Source organism: Dermacentor andersoni, chromosome 11, assembly GCF_023375885.2.
Source record: "Dermacentor andersoni chromosome 11, qqDerAnde1_hic_scaffold, whole genome shotgun sequence".
In the NCBI taxonomy this organism is placed as follows: domain Eukaryota; kingdom Metazoa; phylum Arthropoda; class Arachnida; order Ixodida; family Ixodidae; genus Dermacentor; species Dermacentor andersoni.
This window is the reverse complement of record NC_092824.1, coordinates 55,050,114-55,065,338: the sequence shown is the minus strand read 5'-3', so window position 1 is coordinate 55,065,338 and position 15,225 is coordinate 55,050,114.

Here is a 15,225-nt window from a genome sequence, read left to right as displayed (position 1 = left end):
CTATTGACATTTATACTTTTCAATATGACAATCAATTCAAAACTAATCTCTCGTGCCAATAGCACACCTCACTAGGCATTGCCATTATTTCGACACGTATATATTTTACTCGCATTAAAGCCACAGATGTTAGGACTCTGTTCAGTCACTCTACATATATACATTTGCTATTTGTCATTGACCACGTCCTCGACTACAGTAGACCATTGAGTGGTGCTCTTTGATCATCATTGACCCTTGCATCATAAAACCCCAGATATCATCATCACTAAACTTTTTTTTTTGTGCCTTTAGTCTACGCAAACGTCTGCCACTGCTACCACTTCCTTTGAAGACAGGAAGAGGAATCCCACAAAGAAGCCAGTTACGTCATCATCTCATTTGGTGGTGCTCTTCAGTAAAAAATAATTTGAGACGCGCCAGTTTTGCGGAGATGCGCCAGTGGTGGGCCAGAGCCATTGCTTCGAAAAAAATAAAAATTGGTGAGTCTCGCGGAGCGGCTGCCGTAGCGTGGTACGAGCCAGAAGAAGAAGAGCTTTGCCCAGCCAGCCGTCGCTTTTCAGTCTTTCTTCGCACCGCGTATTCCAGAAAACGTCACCGTTTGTTTCATCCGCCGGCCCCCGCACTACCGTGTCCGCGTGGAGCTGCTGTGACAAAGCACCTTTGCGGTTCGGCATCCGGCAGTCCAGGCCTCTGCGAGCCTCTGGCGAAACCAACGAGCAAGGTAGGCTTTTTTCGAGCACCCATTAGTATCAATAGGGAGTTTCCAATTTCGTCCACCCAAAGTTAGACGACGCGAACTGCAGGGCTTAACACAAGACTCAAAGACTGCCCTACGCGAAGCAAAGCCACTCGGATGCACTGTATCTAAACTCCGTAATGGCTAGCACATCAGTAGTTATCCAGCCTCGAAACGCGCAGGTCCCACATCACTGGAGAGGGCTGCGACGCACATCCGTTGTTTCGTGGCAATATCAGCACACTATAGCGACGCGTCTGATTAGCACTCAAAGTCCAGAGGCGATGTCGCCGCAGCCGATGATATTTTCCGTTTTACTAGCATCCCAGTCATTTCCTCCTTCCTTACATTACCTACTCCACTGACTCGTAGTGGCTCTGTTATGCACATTTTGATGAGCCGCAGGGATACTATGGTTGTTATGAATGTGCTTTTTCTTTCGGGAAGACCCGGGTTCGGAATAAGACGAAAGTGAGTTGTTTTTAATGCGAAGCATACTTTTATTCGCATCTGGCTACTTTTCGCAGGTACTTTGTCATACATCGTTTGTTGCCTTTTTTTTTTAAGTAAGCCGGCACATCCCACGCCCTGTGAGAATTGATGCTATGCGAAGGAGTGTGCGGGGTGCCTACAAAGTTAAGAAGCAACCGTTAGAGCACGATGACGTAGGCGGCTCTTTCATGACCTACATAGGACTCGTGTCATTACATTCATGCCATGACCCATCATTTGTTCGTCATACACTAATGTCATAATATGCCAATTGGTGTCACGGTCGTTTCGTTACCTTGGTATGTATGAAAGAAATAGGCGGCTGTTTCATGACCTACATGAGACACATGTCATGATATTCATGTCATCTACGATCATTTATGTTCATTATACACTCTTCTCATACTATGCCAATTTTCCTACGTAGCAAAATGTAAGCGGCTGTTTCATGACCTACACGACAAGCATGCCGTAACATTCATGTCAGTACCTATCATTTATGTTCATCATACACTGTTGTCATACTAAGCCAACTTTGGTACACACCAAAATAACGAAACAACCGTAAGAGCGCCAAGACGTAGTCGCGCGGACAGACAGACAGACAGACAGACAGACACAGACAGACAGACAGACTTACTCTAGAGGGTAAGTGGTGATCCTGAACTCTTGTTCCCTTGCCAGGCTATTGATCATTATCTTTCTTTTTTTGCATATTATTCTTCAATCCCACGCTTACACTCTGTTAAGATCCTCGTCCCCAGTGTGTCTGAACAGCACAGTGTCATCTGCAAACGAAAGGTTGCTGAGATATTCGCCGTTGAACCTTATTCCTAAGCCGTCCCAATTTAATAGTGACTAATTTCGAACACGACCACTGCTGCACGGATCGACAAACGTACTGCCGAGCTACGCATTCCAGACCGCCGAGCGAGAGGCTAAATTTAGGTCTGGTTGCGTCACGCGTGGCGCCAACAATGGCGCCTGCTGTGCACGTGACAGGTGCCTTATCGAGTAATTGGTTTTTTCCCTACGCAACGATACCACGGTATGGAGTGTGGATATTACACTTGTAAAGGTATTAGCCATAACACTATAAGGTGTTCTCATTACATGCGTTTTTCGAGAACTCTGAGAGATTTTAAAAAGATTGCACATGAAAAAAGGGCTATTCACGGAAGTGCTGTTTCCACCAACTGGCGTCATCGCCATGTAACCTTATGTCAGAAGTGCCATTATACGGTGCCTCGTTTGAGATTTCATTGTAGCACGTTATTGCAGGGTTTGAGAGATGCTTAAGCAGCCCCCTTCGAGGCAGGTTACCGCTTTTGTTCAGCACTTATGTTTTGCCGTGGTGCGATTGCTGAACATGTTCTTCCTCTATACTCAGTCTGCAGTTCTTTACCAGAAATATAAATGTATGTTGTATGCACGTATTAATTCGACGTTTCTTTTTTTTTTTTTTTACGCGCACTGCGATCTTTTTCAGATCTCCGCGGGGGATCTTTCAGGACCCCTCCACGGCTACGCGCCACTGACACAGCAAGGCCATGAGTGAGTATTGCTGGCCATGTGGTACACTGTTATTTGGCCTAAGGGCCAGATTTCAAGTTGTCTACAAATTAATTTTCCTTCCGCAGGTGAATTGCCATTGCCAATTACTCCAAGTAAGTGTGAGCTTATGATGTCCACTGAGTAATCACTGGACTTACAGATACCTCTTCACTGTAAGCACTGTGACAATACGCCTTTAAGCAGTTCCTCGTAACACCCTCATCACTGAACATTACGCTAAGCTTTGCTCATGATGAATGGAGCCCGTCCAGCTGTCTTCTATTCTTTTTTTAAGACGAAATGCAGTGTTTATCACAGTATATAGACAGATAATATATTTAAGGAATAACCCTTCCTTAGCTGCTTTTCTTAATTTCGTTTCAGTTAATGCCAAACCCAAAACCAAAGCTGCTCTTGTGGTCATCCCAACCTAGCCATCCAATAAAAAGTTAATGTGAATATGTTCACATTTACAGAGTTTGTCTCGGAAAGAGTTACATGAGTAGAGTCAAGGCACCTCTGTAAGCAATCAGGCATCAGCAGAAGCTGTTCGTATGAATATATATTGCCATCGGTGGCTGGATCCATTCATCAGAAAGGACATCTTTACACTTATTATTTATTTTCGTAGAAACGCAGTTCTGCAGTCATCAGGTCTACATTCGCGAATGAGGGAATTCAGTCCAGAGGCGTGTAGCCCAAAGCTAAAAACAGAAATTCAATAAACGCTTCGCAACTACTGAGAAATTCGCACTGGAATGGTGATCGAATAAATCGACAGTTCGGAGACCAGAGACTCCCACTATGGCAAATCATATCTACGAAAGCCCACAATCGTATAACAGTATGGCGTTTCTTGGGTAGTCCTTGACCTTGCAGGCTTCCGCAGAACCATTTGCTGCAAATATAGGTTCCACAAGAATGCTAAACGAGGCGTAAGATTAAAGCAATTTGTTCATTGAATGAAGGATGAATTGCCAGTATTTTCCATTTAAACTGTTCTCAACTCGCTAAGGTTCCTACAGATCTTATAGTTAATTTTTTTACCGTCCATTCATATAAATTTTCTTTTGCACAAGATGGCCGTGTTGATTCAGGAGATCAGGTGACGAGTCACAAAGATGAACTAAAAATGCCACCTTCATTTCCTGTTAAATTTCACTGCTTGACATTGTGAAACTTTCACGTTTTCAGGTGGACCTCCGAGTCCGGACTCACTTGGTAAGATTCAAGCTTGTAAAATTTAAAACATACGGGAGATGTCGACGGTTATGCGATTAGCATTGAAGGAATGCCATTACGTACTGCTATGGTATTATGTCTATGCCACCGGGCTCCTTTTCTAGCGCTTCTCACTGCACAGGCTGCGCCATCTAGTCGCACCGCCGCAAAGTTCACGCGTGACGCTACGGCAGAACTCGTAAAGCGCTGTATTTGTTACCGGAAAGCGACACATAAACATCGGCACATACCCTGTTGCCCAAGTTGGTTCGATTCTTAGGTTTCATGAGCACATCATCTGTATGATCTACCCATTAAACAATGGACCCAGTGACCTAGATTGATGGGACAGTGATAGATAGATAGATAGATAGATAGATAGATAGATAGATAGATAGATAGATAGATAGATAGATAGATAGATAGATAGATAGATAGATAGATAGATAGATAGATAGATAGATAGATAGATAGATAGATAGACAGACAGACAGACAGACAGACAGACATACAGACAGACAGACAGACAGACAGACAGACAGACAGACAGAGAGACAGACAGACATTGCTGGATGGATGGATGGATACAGATAGACAGATTGACCTATATTGATTGATTGATTGATTGATTGATTGATTGATTGATTGATTGATTGATTGATTGATTGATTGATTGATTGATTGATAGCCCCCAGAAATTTTGTGGACAGCCCTAACAATACTGAGTGAATAAAAAAAACAAGGAGCATCTCCAAGATTCTTCGCATCTAATAAAAAGTCCATCCTCAAAAGGTGATCGAACACGGGACCAACTCCTTTTCAGGGTGGTCGAATAACTGTCTCAGTTAACCAAAGGGTCAGCAGGTCTTGTAACTAGCTGAATAAATCGACGGTTTGAAGCACAGAGACTCCCAATATGGCAAATCACTTCTATGAAAGCCTACAATGGGATGACAATTTTTCGTTTCTTGAATCGTCCGTCACGTTCCAGGCTTCCACAGAAACAATCTGCCGCAAATATAGGCTACACAAATTGCTAAACCTTGAGAAACGTTTGCACAATTTGTTCGCGGAATGAAGGGCGAATTAGCTAGCAGTTTCCAAATAAACTGTGTTCAACTCACTAATGTTGTTGCTGTTTTGATGGCTTGATGCTTTAACTATCCAAATATGTAAATTTTCTTGTGTATAAGATGACCGTGGTATTTTAAGAGATCAGCTATCGAGTCACGAAGATGAGTTAAATATTCAGCGTCAGTTTGGTGGTAAATTTTACTGGTTCATGCTTACTTGGAAACTTTCATGTTTTCAGGTGAACCACTGAATCCGGAATTGCCGGGTAAGGACATGCAGTAAGCTTGCTAAATTGAAAATTTGCGATGGATGTCGACGTTAATGTGATTAGCATTGAAGTATACAGCGACACACAACAATAGCAAAGTGGAAATGTGTATACCACGTGGCTCCCTCTCTAGCTCTTCCCAATGCACACGCGGCCCCATCTAGTGGCACCGTCGCAAAGTACACATGTGGTGCTACGGCAGAAGATATAAAGCATTGCATTTGTCACTGAAAAGCGAGGCATAGACACTGGCAAACACCCAGTTACTCAAGTCTGCATCAAAGACGTTGTTTAAATAGCGTCGCGGGGCCTGCGCCATGTTTCCAGTGCCACATGTCTTATGCCACTATCCAGTCCCCCATGTTGGTCGAAAGGTTAGTTATGAATCCTGTTTCATGCGCACATCAGCCTGATGAGCTACTTATTAACCACTGGCTATCTATCCAGCTATCCAACTTGGCGAGGAAATGGTAAGTGACAGACAAACACAGGACAGGATAGGACAGACAGCAAGACAAGACAAGACATACAGACAGACAGACAGACAGACAGACAGACAGACAGACAGACAGACAGACAGACAGACAGACAGACAGACAGACAGACAGACAGACAGACGGACGGACGGACGGACGGACGGACGGACGGACCCCATAAAGCTTAAGTACCCAAAAAAGCTAAAGACATAAAAACAGTACAATTTTTAAGAAAAGCTTCACATGAAGCGAAAAATTTGCCCTGGGATGGCCATCGGCCATGAGATCAAGGCCTTCCCAGTGTGGTCTCTCAACCATAGGAGTTAACCAAAAGATTAGCAAATCTCACAACTAGACTCAACGAATGATCACTTCGAAGATCAGACTCCAAAAACGGCAATTCAGTTCTGCGGAATGCTGTAAGCTTAAGAAAATTGTGCGTTTCTTGGATGGTCTTTCGCCTTGCAGGATTCCACAGAACTAGTTTGCCAGAAATATGGTTTGGAGGAAATGCTAAACGCGGAGCAAATTTATGGAAGTTCGTTGAGATATACATGAACCAGCTAGAAGATTGCAATATAGATGTTTTCGGCTAGCTGAGTTTGCTACCACTTTAATAGTCATTTCTTTACCGTCAATTTATATATGTGTTCTGCTGTATAAGATGGCGGCGCTAATTCAAAAAATCAGCGAACGAGTCACGACGATGAGTTACATACCCGGTCTTCGTTTGCTGGTACATTTCAATACTTCGTATTTGGAAACTTTCACATTTTCAGGTGAACTCCAGATACCGGAGCCACTTGGTAAGAACATGTAGTGAGCTTGCTCAATTGCAAATTTACGACGGATGCCGACGTTAATGAGATTATCATTGAAGGAATGCAGTGATACACCGCAATGGCAAAGTTGAGATGTGCTGGCCACCCTGCTTCTTCTCTAGCGCACACGCTGCGCCGTCTAGTGGCACCGCCACTACGTCCCCGCGTGTCACGGTTCAATTGTGTGGCGCTACGGCAGAACTTATTAAGCATTGCATTTCTCTGAACAGCGACACAAAGAGTTGCGTTTACCCAGGTACTCAAGTTGGCATCATAGAGGTTCATTGAAGAGCTGCACGGATCCCGTCCCATATATCCAGTTCCACATATCCAGTGTTCATATCCAGTGAACCAAGTTGGTATGATGGCTAGTTTTGAAGCCAGTTTAGTGAGCACATCAGCCGGATGAGCTAGCCATTAGACCATGGAAAACATACCCAGTGACCCAGCTTGACGGGAAAATGTTGATAGATAGATAGATAGATAGATAGATAGATAGATAGATAGATAGATAGATAGATAGATAGATAGATAGATAGATAGATAGATAGATAGATAGATAGATAGATAGATAGATAGATAGATAGATAGATAGATAGATCCCGGAAGCTGTCAGTACCTTAAAAACTAATCGCATAAGAAACCCAAGGGTTTCTAAAAAAAAGTGACATCTAATGTAAATTCCCCTTGGGAAGGCGATCTTACACGTGATCAAGGCCTTTCCCAGGTGGTCGCTAAAACATCTCAGCTAACCATACGGTTCGCAGGTCTCACAACTAGTCCGAATAGATTAAACAGTTCGGATACCGACTCCCAATACGACAAACGAATTATGCGGAAGCCCGCAAGGTTATGAGAATTTTGCGTTTATAATCGTCCTTCACTTCGCAGGCTTCCTCAGAGCTAATCCGCCACAAATGTCGGTTTGCTAAAAACACTAAATGCGGAGGATGACATATGGAACCTCTTTGTTGAAGTAAATGTCATATAGGAACTCTTTCTTTTGCACTTCTTTTCAACTCGCTGTTATTGATGACGCTTTGTTGGTTGATTGTCTGCCGTCAACTCATATGAACTATCAGCTCAACAAGGTCGCCATGCTGATTCATGGGATGAGCTGACTAATCATGATGTTTGTTGAAAAATTTGGGCTTCGCTTGGCGTAAGTTTGCTCACTTGATAATTGGAATGTTTCACGTTTCCAGGCGCACCTTCGACGGCTCAACCGTCTGGTAAGAACACGTTGTGGGCTTTATATAAATCTATATATATTGACACGTGTACTTATCTTTATCGGGCGACCACGTTTCGCCGCTTAACAATCTGCAATCGCACAGCGCGGGACGCGCCTGCATGTATCGGTCGTTTCTGGAAAGTTATCGATGCTTCTACCCGGCTGTCTGTTGTCGCCGAACCTCGCGTTATCTGATTTCATCGCTTGACGCGAATTGTGTAGAACTTTGTAGAAGGCATGCGGGTCCCAACGATTAGTCTGGAACATTCGATGACTGCTGTATAAAAGCCGACGCGCATGACCCGCTGATCAGATTTTCGACGATCGCCGACCGTGTTCGCCGCTATCGTTGTGCTTAAGTGTAGCCTGTTTTGTGGGCACAGGTTCGCCCAATAACAGTTAGTTTTGTCGTTCACAGTATATTGCTACTGTGTTCTTTGAAGTCACGACCACGTGACAATATGTATATATATATATATATATATATAGTTTTGGCCTTAGCTAATTCTTAGGCTATTGAAGCTACGTGACAGCTATCTCATTAGACAAGCTCTAGACGAGCAGCAAGTCTCTCCTTAGTGCTTCCTTAAACCCAGCATATGAATTATTTGTGGATTTTTTAAATATTGATACTCGTTATAAAGAAAAAAATTGACTCGCCATTGCGACCCTGCGAAAGTGAATGTCTAGAGAAGCATTTGAAAACCACCACTACAACTGCTGAGACGGGTATGCAATGCCTTATGCCTTTAGAGTAAAGGTAGTAATGCTGTCTTAGAGTAATGGTATTAATGGGAACAATTATAATTTTGACAGCACGGCGGCGTTCATTGTGGTGCTGCAGCAGCGTGGCAGTCAGTCCATAGGCTGGTTATTTTACATATGAAAGGCTAGGTACGTCACTCCCCACGTCACAAGCGGCCGTTGCCATGGCAGCTTGCACAACATTAATCTGTACCGTGGAACGTATGTGAGTGCTTCGCATTGTATGTAGGCGCAGGAGCGCCTTATCATCAATCACGTGGTTGAGATGGTTGTTTCGAGATTGTTCTTTATTGAAGGTGTGCTGCTCTGTATGTTGTACGCATGCTTGCAGATAATGTGTCCATTGTTCGCCTCAGTTTGATTAGTGCTTGTGGTCTATGCCTAACGGAGTATGAGCCATTGACGGTGACAGTTTTCCCCTTGACTTTACACCACGAAGATACCCAGAGATCCTGCTCATAGACGGCTTTGCTCTTAAAAGAAGTAGCACTACATTCAGGTAACGGGGAGGTGGTAAAATATTTTTCAGTTATGTTCTCCGAACAATTCTGTCGTCGTTCACCTGAACCACTCTCATATCCGTACCCAGCCTTGCTTATCCAAGTTAAGCTACCTTCCTGCAGGAAAGACACAGCCTGTCGAATTTGCGGCAGCTGCAGATCACGTTATGTATGGTGATTGTAAAGTCCGAGGTATGTGTTGTACGTATGACTAAAAGAAAAACGATCGAAAATCCGCGTGCTTGCAAAACATCTCATACGTCTGGATTCACTCACAGTAGTCTCATTATGTGACGTTTTCCCCACACACTTATACCAGGGGCCGTGGCCTCATCAATCAATGTCGCGCATCGAGGCCACATCGTCAGGGATGGTTAAAGCGAACAAAAGTTACAGCGTTATTTGATTCACAGAAGTTTCGTACCCCGTTGGAGTTCAATGTCAGGAAAGATACTTTTCTATGATTGTTACACTGCACTTGCCATGCCAGAATGTACATTGCATCCGTGAAACGTGCTGCAACAGTTACCTGCCACCAAGGCACAATCTCGAGGAATTCGTTTTCTTGAGCTTCTTAGTGGCGTGCTCAGCTAGCAGTGGAATTATTTGTTTCAACTGTGGTGAGCTTCAAAGCAATTTTGCATTCCCTCAGTTTTCGTGCGCCTTACCAACTGGAATGTGTACGTTGTAATGAACAATGTTTAAGCAAGATTACGGACATTTTCTTCCGTTACATGACCACGCTGTTCAACAATGAGCGGAAGGGAGGAGATAAAATCGCAACCTTCTATCAACAACAAAAAAGGGGACGTGTTAATTTTAATAAATAATTTAAGCATGCCCAACTTTACCAGCCATGTACTTTCGATAAATTACGCGAATTTAGTTTCAAACAATGAAATGCGGCACTCACGTGCATGAATACAAACCGCGTGATTGTGATGCCATCGTTATACACTTTTTTTGCAGTAAACTTCGTCCGAAAGCAGCCCACTAGGTCTCGCTGAATTTCTAATGCAAATTATCTGCTTCACTGTGTTCATGTCGCATATAGAAATATCGTTAGAAAGGGCTAATCTCTAGCAAACAATATTGTAATCGCGATAGATGCTCCGATTTTCATTTTCACAATTCTACGGAAGTCACAGAATTACGGCATGCAAATGTGCCGGACATAGTTTTTGTGTCCGGGCGCACTGGAGGAGTAGCGCTGTATATGTGGATTTTTGGTATCAGATTGGTCAGCGGTGCGCTTTGCCAGCAATACCCTTGATTTGTAGTCGTGGTTACATAGGGAAGATTTCTCGCATCGCAATGTACCTAGCCCATCTATTTATAATACTGATAGTTAAGGATCGCATTGTTTGCTATAAGGTCATAATTTCTTGCGCTTAGGACGCATGATAATGAACCTGAAACACCTTCTACACGCTCAAATCGAAGAAATTGTAAATTAACCGCGGTCTCTCGGGCATGTGTCGTGCGAAATAACAAGCTGGGGAACACGCAAGGTATGCGCAAGGTGTCAGCGCGATAAACGAAAAGACTTCCATTTCTAAATATTTTGCAAAAAGATAACCTATTGCAAAAGGTGAGGTCTTGCGGCTGTTGCCAGCTCTGACTAGCTGGCCTGTTCTTTATTGGTGCAGGGTTTAAAGACTATTATTCGCACCTGTAACTAGTAGCTGCGACGTACTTGGTCGTTTTTCCCTTCTACCAAATGCTTTTTGTCGCTTGTAGTTATTCTTGAATGTTAATAAGAACGTATTACTTTTACCTAAACTACTACTTTACGCCTTCAGACTATGTGGTTCGTCATGCTGGAGTAGTAGCTCTTTTGCGCTCGAAATTGACTGCTTTTTGTCTGGAATAAGACATGCAGCGCCGCATGAGTGTGCTTATATTTCGAACGTTATTGCTTTTGCACACACAGTTGCCGAGTAAGTCAAACCACCGGAACTAAAAAGTGTTCCTTCTTCTTGCATTCATATATTTTTTTGAATTCTGTCTTATATTGAGAGTATGTCGATATCTTGTCCACAAAACTGAAAGTCTGGACGAACAAGAAAATTTACATGTGCAACACACCATAGGCAATAAATGCTACATGCACCCAACAAGTGTACTTACAGTTGTTGCGTCATTAACCGTTTCGTGTGGTGTAGCGCAAGCGGGGAACGAGAGATGAAGCAGGGTACGAAGATACGGCGTTGAATACGGGGGCCGAATCTTTCTCTTTCCTGCTGTCCTGCGTGCGTTGCTTGCGTTAGACCTTAGGTAATGTAATGACAACTGGACCGTCCCATCAAGCTGTTGGGTGATTAACCGCGTTTTTTTTCCCACGCATCCCTACTTTTTCGTTGACGTACGTTCTCTGAGGTGTTGGTATATTCCGGGTTGAGACGGGTTTAATAGCATTGTGGTAGAACAGTGAGAACTGCATTATTTTGAGGACCTACCGAAAGGCATTTTGCCACAACGTACGCTATCGTGCTGCAAAGCCTTCAGCTTTATCATCTTCATATTTCACATACAGGGTCCAACTGCCTCCTTTTTTAAAGAAAAAAACAACAGACATTCGTGCCACTTCAACTCCTTGATAGCAGATACGCGTTCGCGTCCGCATTTATGATCGCAATTGTTGCTTGAACATTTCCAGAGGACGTTGACCTATTTCAATGTCCATCAACTGTTTTCAGAAAAGACGCCGTGAATCTGTTTCACTTTGCAGTGACACTGCTGATCTGGTAACACATTGTACACGGAAGGGAAGGATGCAAGTGGCGATGTAGACGCGAGAGTAAACACTATCTCAGAGTGCGGTATCTCAGGCCCACCCTTTCAGCCTTTTAACAAATACATAACTTGTGGCACATGTATGTCGAAATTATCGAGCTCAGACTTGCCGCATGGTATTGAAAAGAATGTTTTATGGCGCACGCCGGGGTCTTGACGCTGCTTGACGTAGCTATAACCGCGCTTTACTGTTATCCTCAACGGAGTGCTTAGGGTGAAAGTTGGCAACTTCCACGTTTCCTAAAGGTACGGGCATTTTTATGCTATCATATCCTCGCACCTCTGGATAAGTACAAAATAAAAATGTGAATTTACCCTTCCTATGTACTCCTTCATAAAACGTTTGATCGTGTAGCTCAGAAGCTAAAGGTATGTTTCCCAAATCTTTCTCATAGTCAAAAGTTTTGTGGATAATTATCTGAATGTCTTTTATAGAAAAGCATTTCAGCTCTAAATACGCTAGGCCAAGGCTAATACTTCGTTACAGTTTTACTGACTTGCATGTTAAGCTGTGTTATTCGCACTAATAATGTTTGGTAGCCTAACAGCACACTTCTCTATTATTCCTTGTAGCTATGACTCCAGCGATCAACAATGTGTCTACGCAATCATCGCCTGTTTTATATTTGTCGGCGTCGGCTGTTTGATAACCTTGGCGCTGCTTACAACATCAACAGAAGGTAAGCAAAACCATAGTATCTCGTTTTCTAAGTTCACGAGCAAACAGGTTACGGATATCTTTCTTGTGTACCACCGCTCGTGTAAGTGAAGCTTTGCCACATGCATTCTAGCTTCACAGGTACTCCCTACCAGACTTGTACGTAACTACTTGCGTGTAATGACCTAATTGTAATCGATTACCTTTATGAGTACTTAGTCATTGAGCAATCACTTATTTCCTCTGTAACGCTCATTGCAATTCAATTACTCTTTGCGCAAGCAATTGTATTTTATCCGTCGCTTCGAAGTCTTAAGCCCTCAAAGTTTGCCAGAATTAGAGTAGAATGCCCGCAATCGGGCCAGGCAACAACAGTACCGAAGCGAATGGCGATCATTAGTTGTTTTCTCAACTTCTCGCTCCGCAAAAGGTCGCTAGGTTTGATCCTGCGCTGCTATGGCTCGATAGTGGACGCCACTTCGGATGTTGAGGCCGCACAATCAACTACGGGCAAATTTTTCAGCTTTTTCATTGACTCTACTGGGAGCGTCTTCTTCTTGTCCCATCAACATTGAGGCTCTGCCCTTCAGAGAGGAGCAAGGCAGGAGCATCGCGGCATAGAGTAATCGCAGTTTTGTGTGCAAAGTGTTCGTAGTTACAACACCACCTTTCCATCCGACGTGCACATCAAGAGATTTTCTTAGCATCGCAATTCTTTTCGACATAGAAACAGTATAAAGAGCTAGAAAAACGTTGCAAATTTCTGCAGAAAACATTGAAAAGCTAGTAGTAGCGAAGATAACCGACGTATGCGGGAAAAACTGCAGACTAAACACTTAAAATTATATATATGCTGTTTTTTATGTGCCATAACTACAACAATATGATTAGGATTCACGTGATAGTGGGGGACTACGGACTAGGTTTGGCCATCTTGGGTTCTTTAACACGTAGCTAAATCTAAGTACGTGCACGTTTTTACATTTTGCCCCCTTACTATACGGCAACAGTAATTAAATAATATCACAGTGACTTACGCTATTTTCAACACATGTTCCCCACCGCTTTGAATTGGCGTTGAGACAGCCACTTAGCCTCTATTATCTATACGTGTGGTGACAAATCGTAGTGTAGCATTTTCGCAGTACGTAACTTCAACACATTAAGTTATCTGCTAATTCATGCTAGCCTTTCTTTAATACATGCGAGCCTTGTGCCATGGAGTCTTGAGTTGAGTTGAGTTGAGTGGTCATAGGCTACTGGTGGGATTAGCCTTGTAGTTGCTGCCGGCAATTGCTCCACCGTAGCGACACCCAAAATAAATAAATACCATAAATCAGACACAGACCTCACAATTACAAATAGTCACTCCTAAAGTCACAATGTGGAGGCCAAATCCGTATCCTGCAGGTAATTTAAAAGAAGGCGAGAAACCTCCTTCCTACACAACTGGTTCCCGCGCGGGAAAACAATGTACTGAAGAGAACTGTGGGGAATTCCTGTCTTTTTGAGGGACCCGAATAACTCACCCCTTTCTGCGTTATACAGAGTACAGCACATAAGGTAATGTTCTCTGTCACCGCACACACCACATGTTGAACATAATGGAGACAACGCCAGGGCAGTCTTATACATCCACGCAGGGGTACGAGCAGAGCCCGTCCGAATGCGGAGCAGTAAAGGGGCTTGGTTTTTTTTAAGACCCTTGGTCGCACATGGCTTGTGAGGGGAGCTCTACAAAGAACTGAAGAGGCACAACACCACTTCTCTGAAGAGTTTCTTGTCCTCTTGAGGCACTTTTCTCAATGGATTCTCAGACAGTGCTCTATGGGCGAGGCTGTCCGCCATCTCGTTGCCTATGATACCTATGTGCGAGGGCACCCATTGGAAACGTATGGAGAAGCCTTTGATATAGAGATTGTGCACCAAGCGTAGGGAGCTAAGACACAAGGCATCAGTAGGAACCCGTGCTCTAACCTTTGAAGGGCAGATGTTGAATCTGTAAGAATGGCAACAGGTTGAGGCGCACAAAACCGTAGCTTCTTTAGAGCGGCCTCAATGGCAACGCTTTCGGCCGTTGTGGAGGACACGACTGCAGTGAAGCGAACCGACCACTCATACTTCAAAAAGGGAATGGGAAACGCAGCTGCACCAGATCCTCTGACCTTGTCCACAGAGCCATCAGTAAAAATTTGAAGATGACGTGCATATTCAGTCTCAATATGTTCCAGTACGAGCGAACGCGTTGTCACCAAAGAAGAACTCCGCTTAGCGCGACCGCGAGTACTTGTCAACGAACAATCGAGGCTCGCGAAAGACCAAAGTGGTTTCAACCTCTTAGTTCGACCTCTAGCGTCAAGACCCAGGTAACCAAAAGTATTTAGGGCCAAGTACACTCGGGACTCCGATCTCTTTCGAAGGCTCTGTAGAAGGGCTCGCCCGGCTATCGTCTGTTTCAGGCGGCCAATTTGCGTCAATAACCTTTGTGAAGCGACTAGGCTAAGAGGTCTCGATAGAGACTCATAAAAGTACTGCATTGTTAGGAGCAGTCTGCGGAACGCCAAGAGCCCTCCTTGGGCTATTTCTGTGCAAAACCTCATGTCTTTCCAGCTGTGATAGCGATGGGA